This window comes from Cavia porcellus, unplaced genomic scaffold, assembly GCF_034190915.1.
Source record: "Cavia porcellus strain 051 isolate PalLab524CR breed Dunkin Hartley unplaced genomic scaffold, mCavPor4.1 scaffold_1, whole genome shotgun sequence".
Classification (NCBI taxonomy): Eukaryota; Metazoa; Chordata; class Mammalia; order Rodentia; family Caviidae; genus Cavia; species Cavia porcellus.
In genome coordinates this window covers 153185019-153198939 of record NW_026947484.1, presented here as the reverse complement: position 1 = coordinate 153198939, position 13921 = coordinate 153185019, and the positions used below count along the sequence as shown (strand labels likewise).

General features: G+C 39.2%; 1 pseudogene; it reads right to left on the bottom strand.

The window, feature by feature from the left end:
• Positions 1-8684: 8684 nt before the first annotated feature.
• On the bottom strand, positions 8685-9369 carry LOC100713986 (large ribosomal subunit protein uL30-like; annotated as a pseudogene).
• Positions 9370-13921: the final 4552 nt, after the last annotated feature.

Here is a 13921-nt window from a genome sequence, read left to right as displayed (position 1 = left end):
AGACTGATGCTAGCTCTACCTTTTCCTGGTAAAGCAAAGAGAATTTGCTTTTCCTGGTAAAGCTAATCCTTCCTTTATTAATTATGGGTTGGGTTTTTGGTGACTCTGAGTTTTTGTAAAATGCCACCCATTTTTAAATCAACTTCCAAAGCTTCAAAATAGCAAGCAGGGGGAGCACAGGCACAGGCTTTACTGGCCTTGTCTGAGACTGGCTTCACCTTGTCTGAGACTGGCTTCACCTTGGCAAGCAGCTGCCAGTGAGGCTCACACTGTGGTCTTTCTCTGGGGCCTTTCTTGGCAGCCAGATCATCACTCATTCAGCACTCACCCCACTCCGAGTGACTACCCTTTCAGATGCACAGCTGTCTCTGTCCTCACTTCTCCCAGGAGTTTTTCACACTCATAATCAAAATGAGCTCCAAGAGGTATAAACAGAAGTCTTCTGTCTCCTTTTGCATTTGCCATTTGCACTCAGGGCAGGCACATCCCTCTGCTTTCTTTTGCCCTACAGGATTGAGCAATGATTGGTTCCCAGAGCTCTGCAGCTTTTGTTCCAAGCTTTACCCCTTGCACCAATCTGGGCCCAGCACACGCACTGTATGAATATTTATTGAATAATTCTGCCTTTGTGGATTCTATCCCATTGTCCAGTGTTTGCCACTCTTTCCTTGGATTTGCCCTAGGCCTAGAGTTATCTGGTAGAATATCTGTCAATTTGGCTTATGTTGTCTTGCCCTGCAGTGCTTTACAGATTGAGTTATCAAGGAAGGGATCCAGGTATTTGGAAAGAAAGCAAAGTGGCATCCGGCCAGTAGCTTGCTAAGAACCTTGAAGATTTTATTTAGATGAGCGCTGTCTGGTTTATTTTGAATCCATCAGGAATAGTCATCTGAAACAAAAGACTTTTGAACAAATGCTTGCTATACACTGTACTGGATGCCTTACTTATATTTTCTTCGGAATCAGCAAGACTGTGAGATTGGGATTGGTATCTAAATCTTAACAGATGAGAAAGTGGAGCCAAGGTTAGTTAAGGAAACTGAAGGTCACACAGGCAATCCGTGTTGTGTTGGAATTTGAACCTGTCATGCTATCTGTAATGCACATACACCAATGACAGGATGTACCTTAACTTATTTAGGTTTGCTATTATGGGATTCATGTGTGTATTTATACTGGTTCCTTAACATTGAGAGAGGGAAACTGAGTTATTTTTATTGGTTCCTCAGGCCAGAGGTCATCTTCAGTGACAAGTACACATTTTAGATAATAGAGGACAGTATATATAATTTTATATTAAAGATCACCAGAATAGGTTCCAACAATTTATTTGGTCAGATATATCCAGAATGCATGTTAATTCAGTTAATGCTTGCTTTGAAGCAATGTAGATTTCCAAACAGTATGGAGCAGAAGTTGTCAAATGAGTATGCATAGAAAGAAAAGCTTATAAAAATTCAAAATTTTGATCTTTAGGATTGCCTCTGTCTACCAGCTGCTGCCCCTAGAAGGCTGCTTCTTATGGGGAGTCAATATGGGCAGAGAAAACAAGTAGATCTAGCTCTACCTCCCAGCCACTTCCACCAGAAGGCCTGCTTTCTGTGAGCATCCAGCAGGAGCAGGGACAGGCAGGCAGGTAAGCTCTGTGCACCTATAGGCCACCACTGGAGGCCCTTGCTTCCTTTGGGCAGCCATCACTCACTGGGAGAATCAGACAAACACACCCCTCTGTGCCTGCCACCGCCACGGGAGTGCCAGTGTAGACATGTAGAATGAGAGAAGCAGCTCCACCACCACATGTCTCTGGCCATCAGGGATGTCCCAGAGTAGCTGCATAGATCTGGAGAAGCCCCTCACCATAAACCTGGGGTCACAGGAACCCAGGTGCCTGTCCTGTTCTCCTACACCGCAGAGGGGAAGCCAACGTGGGAAATGCCTGGGGCCCCACAACCAGCTTGTTGGGAGGAACCCAGGAAAATGTCAACACAAAGGATCAAAAGGCAATCTCAGACCTCCAGCCCACAAGGAACAAGTCTGGGAGATACAGTCATGGAAGAAAATGGAAGTCACACACCTGAAACCTCCAAGAGGATAGTAACTGAAGTAAAGAAACAATTTCATGAGATTGTAAAAGCAATCAAATCAGAAATAATGTGTCAAAGAAGAGATCACAAACATAATGAAAGAATTGCTCAGCATATCTAAAGAAGACAAAGATGAGTGAGAAATACAGAAATCCAACTAGCCATAACCAAAGTAAATTTACACCCAGATGTATAATAAACAAGATCCCAGAAATTCAGCGTAAGAACAAAGTATTAAAGGCTGTTAAAGAAAAGAAACAGATCACCTATAAATGAAAACCAGTCAGAATCACAGCAGACTTGTCAACATAAACCATCAAATTAAGAAGAGTTTGGAGTGAAGTGTTTCAAATCCTAAAAGAAAACAACTTTCAACCCAGATTGATGTACCTTGAAAAAGTATCTTTCAAAATTGAAGGCAATATAAGATAACTTCCATGATAAAGAACAATTGAAGGAATTCACTACCACCAAATCAACCCTACAGAGAGTGCTGAAGGATATTCTAGAGAGAGAGAAAGATGGCCTTGGTTCCAGGAACAGCAGCAGAGGAGGATCGCCAAACAGGCAATTGAATGAAGGGGAAAAGTGGAGTACCAACAACAGGAGGATAGGATGGCAGAGACAAACCAATGTATGCTGTTTGTAATTAGTAATGTAGATGGCTTAAATTTAGCAGTAAAAAGAAACTCAGGGAGAGTGGATCAAGAAACTAGATCCATCAATATATACTGTATACAAGAAACACATTTAAGTCAGAAGGAAATTCATAGACTGAAAATCAAAGGGGAAAAAACAATTGTTCCATGTGACAAGGACCAGAAAAAAGCAAGGATAACTTGCCCATCAACCAGAGAATAGATAAGAAAGATACGGTTTTTTCATACAGTAGAAACAGCTCTAAAGTAGAATATTTTGAGTTCTTGTAGGTAAATGGATGCAACTGGAGATTATGTTCATGGGTGAAACAGTTTGAACTCATATGGATGAACTCTAGAATAAAAAACAGAAGGAGTTAGTGGAATCCCAAAAGCACAATGGATACTACACAAGTGATAGAGGAGGAAATACCTAGGAGGGGAAGGGGAAGGTGATAACCAATGTTAATTTCTTATTGTCTTGTCTTCACCTTGTATTGTTTTCACACTTTTGTTAGATTTGGCTTTGTTCTGTCTTGCTTTGTTAGGTTTTACTTTGATGGTATGGGCAGCTATTTTGAACATAATGGAGTGTATTATGGTAATCATGGTTGGTTTCCTATTATCTTGTTTTGAAATCTTATAATGCTTTAATTGTTTAATTGGTTTTATTGTTTTGTTTTGTTTGATTTTATTATGTTGATGGTATGAACAGTTATTTTGAAGAAAACAAGACATTATGGTAGTCATCGCTGATTTCCTATCATCTTGTTTTGTGGTAATGCTTTTAGTCTTTTGTTTTGATTGGTTTTATTCTGTTGTATTTTATTTGGCTTTATTATGTGTGATAGTGTGCACAACTATTTTGAAGAAAACAAGACATTGTAGTAACCATTGTTCATTTCCTGTTATCTGGTTTTGAAGTCCTGTAATGCTTTCATTCTTTTGAATGGTTCTATACTACTTTGTTTTGTTTGATTTTTTTTGGGTGTGAAGGTATGGACAACTATTTCAAAGAAAACAAGAGACATTATGGTAGCCACTGTTGATTTCCTCTTGTCTTGTTTTGAAGCCCTGTGTTGCTTGCATCTGTTTTGATTTGTTTTGTTCTGTTTTGTTTTATTCTTTGTAAAATGAAACAAAATTAAAAAAATAATTTTAAACTTTACTCCTAAAGATTCTTACCTATGCAATCTAAATTCTCAATAAGCCTACTCAGGTGATTTTGATGTTGATGGCCCTTAGATTTAAGAAATATTTTGTCTATTTTTATTACTTATTGTTTATATCTTGATGTTCCCCAAAAGGCTCATGTGCTCATAGGGTGGGGTTTTGGAATGATTGGATCATTGGGGCTTATAGCTGATTCGTTGTTAGGAGGTGAGGCTTGGTTGGAAGAGTTGAGTCACTGTGAAATGGTCTAGAAGGGTTTATTTCCTTTCCCTTCTCCTTTTTTCACTTCTCTCGGCTTCCTGTCCACCAGGCTCTGAGCAGCTCTCCTCCACCATACCCCTCTGCCTTGCTGTCCTGCCTTGAAACCGCTACAAACTGTGATAAACTTCTCCCCCCCTTAGTTTGGGGTGTTGAATATTATGTTTCAATGACAAGAAAGTGGCCAAATTACTTACTATGATAAAATAATTGAGGCAGGATAACTTTATAAAGAAGAGATTTATTTATCTCACAGTTTTGGGGTTTAAAAATAAAAGGTCCCCGTAGTCTCACAGTTGAGTCTCTGGTGATAGACTCATAGCAGAGAGCCTACAATCATGGCAGGAGTGTGTGTGGAAGGAAAGCCTATTACAGACAGGCAGCCATATTTGATCAAGGGGTCTTAACAATTTGCTTTTGTGAGAGTTCACTTAGGGACTTGTGAGAGCTACCTTTACCCCTTCTGAATGCGGGGACTCCATAAGCACCTCCCAGTGTGTGCCAGCTATTAAAGGTTCCACAATACCTCTCAACACTGGCATTCTGGGAACATAGCTTCCAACACATGGATTCTTGGGAGGCACAGTATCTTCAAGCCTATGTTGTCCAGGTTGGCCTGGAACTTTCTTTTCTTAAAAAATTTTATTTAAAGAAAGACAGAACAAAACAGAAAATGGGTAGAAATAATACATACTTTTAAAGAAAAAATAAACAGTAAGAGATCACTAGTTGATGATTATGGATTGTCATCTTACAAATAGTTGTTCAAGATAGTAAAGTGGAACATATAAAGTGGGGATTCAAACAGTGAGACTACAACCAGTTCTGTTCAACTATCCAACAAAAACTTAGACACTCCTATACACTTAAACATGCATGCAGTTATCCATATCTTCAATTATGTTGATATTGAACAAACCAAAGCAGGCTAATATCACTCTGAACAAAGAATAATACTATTGTTGGGTTTCACATTATGACACTCCAGGATCAGCTCTGGGTACTTTAGTGTCTCTTTTTCTTCAAAGTATTTGTTCATTTCATCATGTGTCATAAGATCAGTTCTCATAAACTGTTTATAGGTTCTACACATGCATGAATCTTACCATGTATTTCTGTCCTTTCGATATTAGAGGGAGAAATAAAACAAAGCAAGACAAAAACAAAATATATTCCTAAAAATACATGAAACGAAAAAGACATATAAGACTGTTGTACAAGGAGTTCTACAATAGTTCCTGTGTTGTCTCTTGTTATTTCCAATAGAATTGGCTATATCATCAAACATAATATAATTGAATATATCAGTACATAGCAGTATTAATAAAAACACAACTTTGTATATAGTATAAAACTTCAAGAAAAGGAAGTAATCAAATCAGAATGTGTATCATAGTGAGTCTTGTCACCTTCAGTATAGTTGCCTATACTCTCAGATTTGATACTATCAAAATCATATCAGTTTTGAATAAAATCTGTCAATACCAAACAACAATCAAACAATCCAGATTTAACTAAGATCAGTCATGGTAAAACAGAATAAGTCATGCAGGGCTCCAAAATTAAGTTAATAGGAAATTAAAGATGATTACTGTGTTATATCCTGATATTTTTGGGATAGCTGTCTGTGGTCTCAAATCTAATGCAAGTAGACAAACTGGGACAGAATAAAATCTATCTGAGCAGAGTGGTATGAGTAACGTGGATTTTAAATCCTGATACACTATTAACAATATCTTTTGCCACCTTTTTAAAGACTCCCTCTCCCCTTTCACTTCCCCAGGGTACACTGTGCATTTTTGGGAAGCACCAAAACCCTTGGTTTTAAATGAGGGGGGGCAACCTACTATTTACCTAAGTGTTTCTGAACCTTCTCTCTCCTGGACTTGATCTCTAATTGTATTCCTTTACCTATTAAAGACTGTCTTTCCAACCTATCCACAAATACTGGTCTAGTTGCCCCTATTACTCTCTGGTTCTCTGTCACATAGAGCTTTGTTTTCTCATATTTGATTTTCAGTCCATGTACTCTTTTTCATGTTAATTATATTTCCCAAAAATAACATCTTGGTGGACCATACCTCTTGATCTACTCTATGTGTGGCTCTTTTTTTTTTTTCAAATTTAGTGTATCAAGGTCATCTATATTAGAGATTATAACCAATCTTCTTTGCTCATTTCTGTTATGCTCTTTTTTTGCTGTCAGTTGTCTGCTTATCTTCTTTATTCTGTTTTCTGCTCCATTCATTGAAGCCTCTCTGCCCCTGTTCCTGGAATCCATTCTAGAGAGAGAGAAAGCACTCTTCTCTCTCTCTAGAATGCCCTGTAGTATTCTCTGTAGAGTTGGATTGGTGGTTGTGAATTTCCCAGGTTCCTCTTTGTCTTGGAAGCATCTTGGTTCTCCATTAATTTCTAGACACAGTTTATCAGGGTATATCAATCTGGGTTGGAGGTTATTTTCTTTCAGGGCTTGGAATATTTCGCTCCAGGATCTTCTTGACTTGATGGTTTGTGTTGAGAAGTCTGCTGTAATTCTGATGGGCCTTCCTTTATAGGTGATCTGTTTCTTGTCTTTAACAGCTTTTAATATTCTGTTCTTATATTGAATTTCTAGGATCTCGATTATTATATGCCTGGGTGTGGCTCTGTTTTGGTTGTAGGTGGCTGGAGTTCTGTATACCTCATACATCTGAATATCACTTCCTTTTCCTATGTTTGGGAAGTTTTCCTTAATTATTTCTGTGAATAGCCTTTGTAGTTCCTTTGTTTGTACCCCTGCTTCTTCATTCATATTCTTTATTCTCAAGTTATAGATTCTTTTATCATCTTCTAGCCTTTGTATTATTACTGCTTCTTTCCTTGTTATTTTAAAAAAGTTTTTCCTTTCATAATCCCACATTGCAGTTTGGAGAATCTATCCTTAGTTTCTTTAAAGCAGTTTTGCCATCTTTCCATAGAGTTTTTGATTTCCTGATAATCTCTTTGAATCTGTTTCATGTATTCTATATTTTCTTTATATTCTTCATCAAATGGTACTCTCCTTTGTTTGAGTTCCTCCCTTCTTCTGTCTGTGTCTTCTTGAGGGGTGCTTAGCATCTCTTTTATTAATCTTCTTACATCTTGCTTTACTTGGCTAAATATTTCCCTTTTGAACTTGTCTATGAGATCCCAAAGATATCTTTTTATGTCCACTAGTGCCATGTCTGATATTGCATGTTTGCTGTCCTCATTCTCCTTTGTATTTACCTGTCCTGGGTTAGTGTTCTCAGAGTTGAGACCTGGGAACTTTTTCTTGTTTCTTCCTCTTCCCATCTTTTTTTGTTTCTTCCAGAAGGCCCCAGTTTCTTTCTTTGTTGGTTACAATTCTTCTGAAGAATGCTGGCTAGGTGAGCCTTCCCACTGCAGTGTGCTAGTGAGTTGCAAACAGGGGCAGCATATGCTCGCCCCGCCCCTCTGGATCAGTCAACCTGCTGAGGCCTTCACTCTATTAATTTGCGCTCCCTCCCTTCTGGGCCAGTCAACCTGCTGAGGCCTTCACTCTATTAATTTGCGCTGCCTCCCTTTCAGGTCAGTCAACCTGCTGAGGCCTTCACTGTGTTAGTGTGTGCCGCTGCCATAGGGAATTGATTTTGATAACCTATTGGGTTTCAGCCAGGTCACGTGACCCACGGCCTGGAACTTTTTACCCTCTTCCTTCAACTACTTTTGATTAACTCTCAAGATGGGGAACTAAAATTCTTCAGTAAGGTGTCATGCAAGGATTTGTGTGTGTGTGTTGATGTGGGAAGTGGTTGATATATGTGAGATACAATGTATATAATACTGATGTCTACCAATAGATCAAGATGTCTTGATTACTGTAGTCCATGAGTTTATACTCAGCGAAGAGGGACTTGTGATTTGAGATTTCAATGAAGTGCCTTCTGACCTATCCTAGAGGGTAGATTTTCTCAAGTTATTGAGAAGATTGTCCTATTGTAAAAGCAATGAAGAAGGGGTTTTGAAAGCAGAATGCAATGTGGCCTTGAGGAATACTCTTCAGACCACAGCAAAGGAATGTGGAAGTTTCTTATTCTGTGTTTTTAGGAAGCTGAGCAATGTTACAATGGTCTCCTCCTACCCACTTCCTCCCTTCCTCCTCTGGCCTGTAACTTAATTTGGGATGTCTCAGACTTTGCCCTTTATCAGGGGCATCACCTTTTGAGCATGTACACTGGAACAACTCATTCTAATGACAAAATCCAGAGACCATTTCTGTCTGAAGTGGAACTACTTAGTGTAGTCTGATAAAATAGAGCCTTTGGGTTCGAAGCCAGGAAAATGTTGCATAAAAAACAGAGCAATTCAAACAGTGTTTTGTCGAAAAACAAAAAAGTCCAGACCCTCAGTATTCTGTTCCTTAACTCCAGGGGATTCTGATTGGTAAGGAAATTCTGCACTCTGGTTTATTTACTTGACTTGATTTGATTTTTTTGGGAAGCAGACACTTTTTATTAACTGATTGAATAGTTAAAACACCATGGTAGATACTTCAATTTATTCTTCTAATCATCTTGTTGATCTGGTCTTCCCTATTTCCAGCATTTCTATCTTCCACCTTGTGGCAAAGATAATTTGAAGGGGCACAGGAAGTTATTTGCCTCTTTGAAGTACTTTCCAACAGGAAGGATCTCATGAATCAGATACTCGATGCAGGTGATGGCATATTTAGCATCAACCAATCAGTGAGGTATCTGTCAAAGCAGTTCACTTTTTATTGATGTTGCCATAGTCATGTTTGTATATTAGTTCACCTACTGACTTCTGGTCGGAGTACCTCCATTCTGTATATAGTTCCACAATTCTCACCCTGTTAACTGAGGTCTTGTTGAGCTTAACAAAGGTACCATTGAAGACTTGGCAAAGGCAAAGAAGCTGCAATGGCCCACACCACTGACACATTGGATGACAGATTCCAGTTTGGGTTCTGCAGGTATGTGGAAGTGTCCAGCCTTTCTTACCACCCTCGCCATTCAAATCTCAGTTTGTACATCTGTCTGTTCACTTTATGATAGTGGCTGGCATATTACGGATGAGCTTCCTCCTTGCTTCTGAAAGCATCTTTTGGGCAAACTTCTTTCTCAGGCACTTTATCATCTGCTCTGTGAAGGTCTTTGCTTTTTCCTAAGGGTTTCTGCCACAGCAGCAACCTTTTTCTTCTCTTTGACATTGCCCATAGGTCTAGCTGCAAAAGAGTGACTTATTTTCATATGCCATTGACAGTTCACCGTGAACCACCTGTACTATACTTCTGCCCTTGGAGAACATTATGTTCCAGTGAGGGAACAAACAAGCTGTTTACTCACTTTAAAAAAAAACTACCAAAGGTGTGTAATATGAGTTCCTTTCTTTTTTGCTAAAAAAAAATAGAATGCAATGCTGGCGGCCAGTTCACGAGGCTTGGGAAAGTGAATGAATACCTAGCCATCAGCCAAGCTCTGCTCAGGACATAATGAAGGAGCAACTGCAGGAATGCAGCTGTGCTCACAGCGGCACACATGTCCTGTCTGCCCAAGTGTCCCCCTCGGTCTGTATCTGGTTCTCCCCTCTAGGACACTTTCTACTGTTCCATTCCCAAGTCATGCCTTGCTTTTGCCCATGGTTAGTGGGTCTCTGTGAAAGACAAGGACCTGGCACTGCTGTGTGGAAAGGGGTAGCTCATATCAGGATAATGATGTGTTTTCTTTATCTGTGTTGTCCTTAGTACAGGAAACTGATTGGGATACAAAATCAAAATTTATCTGTTTGTCCTTAGTACAGGAAACTGATTGGGATACAAAATTTGTAGCAAGATCTGTAATTGTGTGCTGCATTCACTGTCAGGAGGAACTGTTGAAACTATAGGATGGTTACTGTTTCTGGGGCTCGCATGGTTTCCAACTGGTTTCTTGCCACTATAGCCTTCAACCAGCCTCACTGTGTTTTCCACTGAGGGCACTTGATTGTCTCTATTGGAGCCCTGAGTCAAAGCAGAGGCTCAGGGTTGACCTGTTGGGGTTCTGGCTGTTTTTGAGAGTGGACGAATATTTTGGTGGGTGTGGAAGAAGTGGGAAAGACTCTTAGGGGCATCTTCTCTGTTGTAAGAGCCCCAGTTTTCATGTGGCTTCTCATGATGGAGGGAAGATTGCTTCAAACGTGTTGCAGAGAGTGAGCTTGTGTGAGTGTTCTGGGGCTCACACCCATCAACTTCACCTTTTACACTGAAATGGAAACTCAATTATTGGGATGTATGGACTCACTGCTGGTGATACATGGAAACGCTGCAGGTATGGGAAGACATATGTGTGCGATGCGTTCTTTTTCTCAGATGCTCTTTGCTTTTGTGCCTAGATTTTGAGAAGCCTGGCAAGGAGCTGGTTGAGAGACAGATCTTTAACAACACACTGCAAGCTAAACAATATCATGCTGTAGGGTTTTTTTTTTAAAGCACTGTTCAGCTTTTAATGAAGCTCTGGAGAAAAGATGTAAATCAAATGAGACCTGGGGGCTTTGTGTATAAGAAAGTAGCTAAGGATTCAGATGGCAATAGCTCATTTTTTATTTTGGGAAATTTTTGTATAATCATACAAATGAAGAAAGAGTCTCATTCTGAACAGCAAACATGAAATACAGCTGGGATTGTTTCTTACCACCTGGTGAAAGGCAAAATTACCAGGTGGTCATCCTGGCTCTACTCTGCAAATCTGGGCTTGCCCGCCTGGGGTGGTGCCCGTGAGCTAAGTAAAGGGGGTGCTGGAAATGAAACAGGTCTGACTGCTGCTGCAGAAATGGAAGCACACACAGCAAATGCAGTGGGCCCTGCATAGCTGGCTCTGGATCCGTGGCTTGGGGTGGTGGGTGGGTGAAGTGGGGTCCTGGAACTCTTCCCCACAGTTACCAGGGAATGGCTGGATTCATTTTCTTCTGGTCATTTTTTGTCATTGCCTAGAAGGTTGTTAGATGGCTTTGGAATCCAGAAGCTGAAAATGAGGCCCTGAGATAAGACTCAAGGATGAGAGTGATTGGAAATGGCCAGGCAGGGCTCATGGATTTGGTCACAGTGTGAAGGAGAAGACAGAGAAGCATTGAAGCATTGGGATACCAGAATCTTCAGAGCTGGCTAGACCTTTTCCTTATCCCTTCAAATGGCATTAAACAATGCAAATTGGCCTAGCTAGAGGTGCTGATGTGTGGTGTTTGATGCAAGGTAATACGTCAGAGTTTTCCCACCCCTGTAGCTCTCAAAACACATGTTAGCTGAGGTGGGAAGGAGAGCCAGGCTCCATGCTGTTGCTGGGATCCAGTCTCAAGCTAAGAGGCTGTGACTCCCAGAGTATTACATTACACATCAGAGATGAAGCACTGAGCCCAAAGCATTAGAATCATATTATGTGGATTACTCTTTCTACATATATATTGCAGAGGTGATTTCAGGTCACCTACCTAGCCTAGCTACTTCTCAATATTCTCACAGTCACTTCTCCTTGAGCCATTGCCTTCTTCATGAATTACTAAAATCCATGTTCAGCCCTGGGTCAAGGCCTTCGTTTCTGTTAGCCATCATCCTAGTTGGACTTAGGGCCCACTTGGCTCCCTACCATCTTGGATATTTAATTGTGTATTTATGTCATGGATTGCACTGGAAGTGGTAGACTGGGAATTCCAATAACTTTCCTTTGGGATTACAAATATAAACTTGGACTATAATGAGGCCCAGGAGGGTCTCTCTATATCCTTTCTTGAAGACATAGTTACACATTAGGACTTCATAGTGGTGCAGAGTTAAAGCTTGTCTTAGAGATAAGGAAATAGAAGTTTAATTAGCAAGTGGTGGAGTCATATTCCAGTGCAGGCAGGCAGAGTCCAGGCTTTGAGAATGCAAACACTGTGGCTTGGACTCAAGGGAGGTTACCTTTGATTACATTCTAGCCTGCAAATGTTCTGCTTGAGGAAGGATGTCCAGAGCTGATTGCAACATTAAATGATTTGTGTGGCCAGGGCAGGAAGGAGCAGGATTGGTGTCTCCTTTTGGTTCAGGAGACATTCTTGAAATGAGGGAGGGAGGGAGGAAGAGAGAGAGAGAGAGAGAGAGAGAGAGAGAGAGAGAGAGAGAGAGAGAGAGAGAGAGAGAGAGAGCATGGACTTCATACAGTCATACCTTAACAGGTAATGATCCATGCACAGCCAACCAATGCAACTGAGTCAACTATTATCCCTTCTTTGCTGCCTAATCTCTTTTTAAAAAAATTTTTATTTAAAGAGAAAAAACCAAAATAAAACAGTAAAAAGTACAAGTAATACAGAATTTCAAGAAGAAAAAAATATACAGTAAGAAATCACTAGTTAATAGATTACATATTGTCATCTTAGAAATAGTTGTTCAAATTACAAAATTAAAGCATACAAAGTGGACATTCAAACAGTGAGATTGCAGACAGTTCTGTTCAATGATCCAACAAAAGCTTAGTAATATGGTTTTCTATCTTACACACTTAAATATACATGCAGTTATATCCTTTAGATCACTTTCTTTTCCTCTCTTTTTTACAATAGCAATTACACATTTTGGGTTTTATTACTCCCACAGTTCTTATTACTTTTTTTGAAGAGAATAAAACAAAATGTGACAAAACAAAACAGAGTCAGAACAGAAGGATGGACATAGTACATGATGTAAAAACAGAATACTAGGTGATCAAGTAGTTACCATTATGCCTTTTGCTATCTTAAAAAGAGTTGCCTATATCATCAGGTATAATAAAATTGAACAAAACAGTACAGAACAAGACCAATAAAACCTACATTGGAAACCTTACCTTCAAAAGAAGGTAATAGTCAAACCATAATGGGCATCATAGTAAATCTTATTGTCTTCAAAGTGGTTGCCTATACCCTCAAATTTGATGCTATCAAACAAAACAGAATAGAGTAAAATCAGTCAGAACAAAATGGGGAGAGCAATACAGGGGTTCAAGTCAGGTTAATAGGAAAATAAAAAAGTTACTATAATGTATCCCGCTATTTTTAAATTTAGTTTTCCCTTAATTAAAAAATAAGAAAAAAATAAAATAAATTAATTAAAAAAAAAAAAAGGAAAAAAGGGGGAGATTGAGATAAAAGAGGACATAGCAACAGAACAACACAGGTCAGAACCAAACAATTTAAGCACCACTGTGTTTCACCACCAGATAACCTGACATAATAGTAGTTATCATAGTGTCTCTTTCCTTGAAATATTTGAGTATAACTTCAATACTATAGCATCAAACATATCAAGACAGTGTGAAATCATTCAAGAGAATGAAAGTATTACAGGGTATTTAGAACCAGCTAACAGAAAATGAACAATGGTTTCTATATTATCTCTTTGCCTATAAAAATTTTTGTTTATACTATCATATATATTAAAATACAATAAGATACAACACGTTAAAACCAATGGAAACAAACGAACAACAGCTTGATGGGACTTCAAAACAAGATGATATTAAATCAGCACTAGATATTATGATGCCTTGTTTTCTTCAAAATAGCTATTCATACTGTCACAGACAATAAAATCAAACAACCCAGATTAAAACCATTCCAATTAATGAGTGAAAACATTATATGGCTTCAAACCAATATAATTGGGAATCATGATTACCACATACTTTTGTGTATACTTATCATTTCTTACACTAGGGAAACTATTTGGTATTTATACATGTGAGTTTGATTTGTTTCACTTACGAGTATGGTCTCAAGCTG